This window comes from Sinocyclocheilus rhinocerous, unplaced genomic scaffold, assembly GCF_001515625.1.
Source record: "Sinocyclocheilus rhinocerous isolate Xijiao unplaced genomic scaffold, SAMN03320098_v1.1 scaffold3417, whole genome shotgun sequence".
NCBI lineage: Eukaryota > Metazoa > Chordata > Actinopteri > Cypriniformes > Cyprinidae > Sinocyclocheilus > Sinocyclocheilus rhinocerous.
In genome coordinates, this window is record NW_015667287.1 from 1120 (window position 1) to 8406 (window position 7287).

The 7287-nt window shown below is 41.8% G+C and overlaps 2 long non-coding RNA genes across 2 annotated transcripts; both read right to left on the reverse strand.

Moving 5' to 3' along the window:
* Nucleotides 1-6076: 6076 nt before the first annotated feature.
* On the reverse strand, nt 6077-6309 carry LOC107733614 (uncharacterized). The gene is made up of 2 exons (XR_001639004.1): nt 6265-6309; nt 6077-6180 (listed from the first exon to the last, which is right to left on the reverse strand). It is a non-coding gene; the product is annotated as an uncharacterized LOC107733614 (long non-coding RNA).
* A 67-nt stretch (nt 6310-6376) lies between these two features.
* On the reverse strand, nt 6377-6609 carry LOC107733615 (uncharacterized). Its single transcript, XR_001639005.1, has 2 exons — nt 6565-6609; nt 6377-6480 (listed from the first exon to the last, which is right to left on the reverse strand). It is a non-coding gene; the product is annotated as an uncharacterized LOC107733615 (long non-coding RNA).
* Nucleotides 6610-7287: the final 678 nt, after the last annotated feature.

A 7287-nucleotide genomic window follows, 5' to 3' on the forward strand; every position in this document is an offset into this window, starting at 1 on the left:
GCTGATCCTGAAAAGCCTTCTCGTCGTTGACACGCCTCGCAGCTGGACTGAGACCTTCCTGCTCCGCTGACCTGCTCTTCGCTTCAGCATCGCAGCAGCTCCGGTCCTGTTCCCCTGCCGCCATCCGGCGTTTTAAAAGAGCAAATTAGGCGTTGTTGCAAATGCCTCGCCGTTACTGCGGTCCGATGACAGCCATGCGGAGTGCGTTTCCTGATTGGGGAAACCCCATGCGGAAGCCGCTCTCACGGGGGCTGATTGTTCTCATTGCGAGAACTTCAGTCTCGCCTCTCTTCGCTCGTGGATCGCTTTCTTTTCAGAAAGCAACCCCGCCCTCCCGTTTTCTTCCTCCCAGGGACCTGTGAGGAAAAAACAGCGGGGCAGAGGCTTTGAGCGTTCGGTTGCGGATGAGCTCACGTTGGCCCAGATCCCGCGTGACTCGCCCCGCCACAGAGAGAGGTTTCACCCGTGAGAGAGGTTTCACCCATCCTCTTCTCCCAGCCTGACCAGCGTCCCTCTGCCAGCACGAGCGACCTGGTCTCGTTCGGGTTAAGTGAGGACGAGCTGCCTGATGACAGCATGTCATTAGCAGCCTCGGATGCAGAGGAGCTGTCGTGCTCAGCCAACGATTCTGCCCCCTTGCCATCGTCCGCGCCAAGCGCTACCAAATCCGGGATGGATGCCGAACTTCTCCGTATCCTCTCGAAGGCAGTCGAGGAGCTGGGTTTGGAGTGGTCTCCACCAGAGGAGCCCTCTCGTAGCCGTCTGGACGAGGGGTTCCTGCCGGGGCGTCATCAGGTCCCTCGTCAGCGTCCCTCTCCATGTTTCCCAGAGGTCCACGACGAGCTCACCAAGTCATAGCGCGCTCCCTACTCCGTCCGCCTCTGTACTGCCACTTCACATGCCCTCACCTCTATTGACAGCGCTGAAGAAAAGGGATACGAGAAGCTGCCTCCCCTGGACGAACCAGTGACCGCGCATCTTTGCCCGCCCACGGCCATCGGATGGAAGGCAAAGGTCGCTCATCCATCCAAGCCAAGTAGGACCACTTCAGCACTCGCTGGACGCGCCTACTCGTCGGCTGGACAGGCGGCTTCAGCGCTTCACTCTATGGCGGTCCTCCAGGTTTTTCAGCCCAAGATCCTCGCCTCCACGGAGGAGTCTGGCCTGGACCCCACGACTCTCAGGGATCTGAGGAGTGCGACTGACCTGGCTCTGCGCTCCACCAAAACCACCGCCTAGGCGATTGGGAGATCGATGGCCAGCCTCGTGGTGCTCGAGCGCCATTTATGGCTAACTCTAATGGAAATCAAGGACGCGGATAAGGTCGCCATCCTTGACACCCCGATCTCTCCCAACGGCGCCAGGGACCCCGGCCCAAGGTAGCGTTGGATCCGGCGCCTCCAGCGTCTAACTGATCCACGAGACAGGAAGAGGATGGGGCCAGGTCTCGCTGCAGAAGCCTCCTGTCACCCAGTTCAACCCTGGGTGCAGAGGAAAATGTGTTTGTTGCGAATTCTGGGGCCGTTCAAGCACCCAAGCGACCAACCGCTGTTATAGCGATAAAAATAAAACATACAATTTCAAAGAGATTTTCCTCTTCCATTTCCCACGAGTGCCGTGCCTTCGGGCAGCCAGTCACTCGAGCTAATCCAACCCCTAGCCACGCGGGCCAAGGCCTGGCAGGCCATCCCCGGAGTGTCAAAGTGGGTTATGGAGATAATAGAACGAGGCTATTCACTCCAATTCGCTTGAAGACCCCGACGCTTCAGCGGCATGGTCTCCACCTCAGTAGAAAGCAAGGACGCCCACGTCCTGTGCTCGGAGGTGATGAATTTGCTGGCGAAAGGAGCCATAAAATCGGTTCCTCCAGCTCAGAGTGAGTCAGGCTTCTACAGCCGTTACTTCCTCATTCCCAAAAATGTTGGTGGCCTCCGGCCCATCCTCGATCTCAGTCACCTGAATCGCGCCCTCATGAAAAGGTCGTTCAGGATGATTACACTGAAACAGATCCTCTCGCAGATCCGCTCAGGGGACTGGTTCTTTTATCTGGACCTGAAAGATGTGTACTTTCACATCCAAATAGCCCCCCGTCACAGACGATTCTTGAGATTTGCCTTCGAGGGAGTGGCTTATCAGTACACGGTCCTTCACTTCGGGCTGTCCCTGGCCCCCCGCACTTTTACGAAGTGCATGAACGTGGCTCTTTCCCCTCTGAGGCAAATGGGAATCCGAATTCTCAATTACCTCGACGACTGGCTCGTGCTGGCCCAGTCAGAGGCAGAATCGATAGCACACAGGACCCTCCTCCACAGCTACTTAGAGCACCTGGGACTCAGGGTCGACTTCGCCAAGAGCATGCTGCTTCCCAGCCAACGAATATTGTTCCTGGGGGCAGTTTTCGGCCATGCGGAAACTCGCGGCCTCCTTCGTAAGAGGGCCCGCTCGCCCTCTCAAGGCATTTCAGAGGATGCTGGGCCTCATGGCTGCAGTGTCACCAGCACTTCAGCTGGGCCTGCTTCGTATACGACCCCTTCAGCACTAGCTGAATCCACGGGTTCCATCACATGCGTGGTGTCATGGACGCCTATATATCAAGGTGAGCCAGACCTGTGTATCAGCCCTAAGTCGTTCCTCTACGATAGCACGGCGTGATTGTACTGGGTTCCCATAGCATCTTAAGACAAGATGCAGTACGAGTGTAGTATTGACAGGGAACGTACTCGGTTACTAATGTAACCTCGGTTCCCTGAGATACGGGAATGAGTAGTGCATTCCTAGCCGTGCTATGTAGCTGCACGACTCAGTCGTCGCTTCAGTCGAAGTAACCTGAGAATCCTGCGGCGAATGCCCGCTTAGATGGCTCCGCCCATTCTGGTGGGCTTTGGTGGGCTTTGTCGCCATAGGCTTGTGCAGCACCGCTGCCAACCCATTGGTTCATTTTTTAATACACTGCACGAACCAATGGTTGTGCAGTTTTACTGCGATTGAAAAAAAGGCTTCAGTTCAGAAGAAAAAAGGCTTTTCCCCATAGCGTCTTAAGACAAGACGCAGTACTCGTTCCCGTATCTCAGGGAACCGAGGTTACATTAGTAACGGAGTACATTTTGTTACTTCAAATAATAATTTATAAAGCAGTATTAAGATGATAATTTTTTTGTGGTTATAAAAACAGACCTAAGCCAACAATAGCCTTTCAAATTACTTAAAATGCATTATATAAAAACTGAGGCAATAATGATTGGCTAATTAATAATTATATGGTTTCATTGAATAACACTGTTTATTTTGTATTACATTATGTATTTTAACAATTTATGTACATTACATGTTATTACAAATGCCTGCAAAGGGAGCCAAAGGCCATGTAATTGCTGCTTTAATTCAAATATCCACTTAATCTTTCATTTTTGGCCAACTTTTTGCTATATGGATGACACAGCCTCTATAATTTCTTCAAGAAAAATAATGTGGACATCACAACCCTTACAAAAATTAACCATGGTTTTATCGTAGTAAAACGGTTTCATTTTCTTTTGCATGATTTCTGAATGCTTGAGGCTATAAAATCAATCAGACAACTGTATTAATAAATTCATAGCCATATGTAACTGTCTAGATTTGTAATTTGTAATTAATACAATTTATTTATTTATTTACTTTTATATTTTATTAAAGTTATATTTTGACCCCTATAGTAGGTGTTTTTTTTTGTGTTTGTTTTTTTACTTCCATAATATTTGAGGGAGAGGGGCACAACAATACAATCCTGCTTAGGGCACCCATTAGCAGCCCTGCTTTGTATTAATAGGACTGACTCTCAGTTGTAAGTCATTATTCTCACAAATATTCTGATCTGTGATGCTTCTCAGTTGACACCAAACATGTTTGTGTTTGTTTGTTTATTACATGACAGGTGAACAGGTGAAGAATAAAAAGGGAAGAAATGTCCCTTCAAATAAGCAAAAGATATTGGATATTGCTGGATACTGCTGCTTGTATCCTGAAATGCCATGCTTTGGCAATACACTGATTATCATAAACAACAAATGTAATTTCTAGGGAAATGGCATGACCATGGGAAAAATAGTTGCAGCTCTTAATTTAGCCTGAGGCTTGAAACAACTGAAGTATTTCTTAGTATTTATTAATATTTATTTAGTAAGTGTAATCCTCTGGGCTTACTTTAATGTGTAGACACCAAAACTATTTAACACAGAAAAAAACTACATTGTGCTTGTCAAAGGTAAAGATATATATATGTCCTAATAAATATATTACACAATATGTCCTAATAAATATATTACACAGTATGTTTTATTTCCATCACAAAAAAGTTACCCCAAAAGAAAAACTGAATAATGAGTTTCTTACTGAATAATATACATTGGAAGAAAGCTTGGCAATAAATATTAAAAGCAAAGATTTACCAAGATTTGTGAAATCCCAGAGGGCTCATAGTTAGATCTATTTTAAAATCATTCATATTGTACATATTTAATTTAATTGATTTATTACAGTATGTTTTATGTCAAACTCTCTCCTTGAGACTCTAGCGCTCTGCTGGTAAACTGAGACATCTTCTCTCATGAGCTCTCTCTTGAGGCTGCATCAGGACTTAAACTATAACACATTGTCATATACTATGTTTAGAATTAAATTTAATGAACTTTCAATTTAATAATCTCCAGGCTTATATTATAATGTACTGTATAAAGAAAAATATGATAAACCCACTTAAGTAAAAAGTGTAAGTTATGTCATGATGTCCATGTCTACTATATGTTAACAATATACAAAAGTTTCATGAAGATACAAAAAAAAAAAGTATTGAATATTTTAAGTTTTTTCATTACAACTACATAATCACAATATACAAAATCCTAAAACATACAAAATCTATCTATCTATCTATCTTCACTGTAAAAAAAAATTGGCAGGAATATACAGGATTAAAGAGTATTATTTTACAGTATAATACTGTAGTCAGAAATTGACTCTGAAATCAAAGCATGCTGGGTAATTTTCTTACAAATGACTGAATGAACAGCAGAATGATGCTAACATCACAGTAATTTACTGCTCTTGTTTTACTGTGAATTCACATTATAAAGCTGTCTTTAACTGTGCCACTGTGAGAAATGTACTTGTTTAGTGTAATTGTTTTGAAGTCACCATAATGGTGATTGATGATGCCATCTGTTTGTGATCTTTGGCCTTGCATATTCATATTCATATTTATGATCTAATCACGTCAGAAGTGTGACAAATTAAAACATTTGTTAAAATGATAAACTAGAATATGAAATAAGTTATTCACCTGACTTTAGGATAGTCAAACAATTTTTCACATAAACATGAAAGTTTTATTTTAGCAGTATTTAAACAAGAAGATTAACCAATAACTTATTTCATGTTCATAACTGTTTGTGGATGGATCTTTCACAATAGTGAAGCAACTGCTGAGAAACGTCTTTGAAAGATGTGACATTAATACTCAACATACAAAACACAGCAATGATAACACTCAACAAATAAACACAACACTTACAACATAAACCAGCATTACTAAATAAACCAACAACACAAACTGCTAAAAGTGAACTAAAAACAAGTTCATTAGCACAAATAAAACCAACAAGAAATAAAAAAAAAAAAACTCTACAGCACGATCTATTCATGCTGCATTGCATGCTTGGAACCTTCATAGTACATATGCGTTCAACAGCACAAATAAAACCAACAAGAAATAAAAAAAAAAAAACTCTACAGCACGATCTATTCATGCTGCATTGCATGCTGGGAATCTTCATAGTACATATGCACTGTAGAAACACAGTATGATGCTGTTTGTTTAAAGTAATTTCTGAGAGTGCAGTTAGATACAAGAGAAGTCTCACTGTGAAATTACTGTGAAAGTCATGCAATTATTAACCTGGAATATACTGTCATTTCACACTAAAGTTTTTACAGTGAAGTTAGTATGTGTAATCTACTTATTTTAAAAAAATGTTCCCATGAGACTGGAAAATAAATTCTAGGCTAAATGAAACGTAATAAGAAAAACCCTTCACATGTGAAACTGCTGGATCAGTATCAGCATTTGTCCAGGTGACAGTCTTGTTCAGGACGTGTTGTTTTGAGTCACTTGTTTGGAGCTTGTGGAGTTTCCACTGTCAAATACTGTACAATACAGAGAAAGATAAAATACACTCAGATCTGCTTTAATACAAGATAATAAATGAAAGCATTGACTCAATAACTTACTATAGTTTCTCCAGTTTACAGTGTGGATCCTCCAGTAGAGCAGAGTTTCCCATAAGACTGGAAAATTTTTTTAGGCTAAATGAAACTTAATAACAAACATCATTCACATGTGAAACTGCTGGATCAGTATCTGCATTTGTCCAGGTGACAGTCTTGTTCAGGACGTGTTGTTTTGATTCACTTGTTTGGAGCTTGTGGAGTTTCCACTGTCAAATACTGTACAATACAGAGAAAGATAAAATACACTCAGATCTTTTTTAATACAAGATAATAAATGAAAGCATTGACTCAATAACTTACTCTAGTTTCTCCAGTTTACAGTGTGGATCCTCCAGTAGAGCAGAGAGTAACTTGCCAGCAGCTGAGACATTAATTTAAATGCACTCTACCCACATGATTCATGACTGTGATGCTGAACTAGTTTATCGTTTTCACTCTTCAAACCGTTTGTAGGACTATATAGGTGATAATGTAAAAATAAGAGTAACAATATAGTATAACTATGACATATAAGTCTTGTAAGGATCACTCATTGGCCCAATGATGGAATCCAGTGGCGTGGGTGAAGATCAAAGACTTTATATTTAGGAAGACTGTGCACTCTTATTACTTATGTTTTGTTCAAGGTAATTACACCAACAGCTTTTCAATAACTGAAGAATATGAAAAGTACGGAATTTGGGGTAAAAAAGCATCCCTATACTGTTAGCTAATGTGATAAATAGCTGTCTGACTTTCCATTTGTTGACATGATATGGTTAATGTACACAACAGCATTTATTAAGTTCATTATTGTCCACCTTAGAGATAATCTAACACTTTGACCTGAGCATGTTTTGCTTAAGTGTTTTTTCTTTAATTGCTAATATGACCTTTTCACACCACAGACTGAACAAAATTAAGCATTGCTTGGTAATTGGTTGACCTAAATTGGTATTATTGAGTTTGTTCTGACAGTTTAACTCTGAGTTATTCTCATATTTTATTACCATTTTCTAAACTATAGCAAATAAACTGTGATAT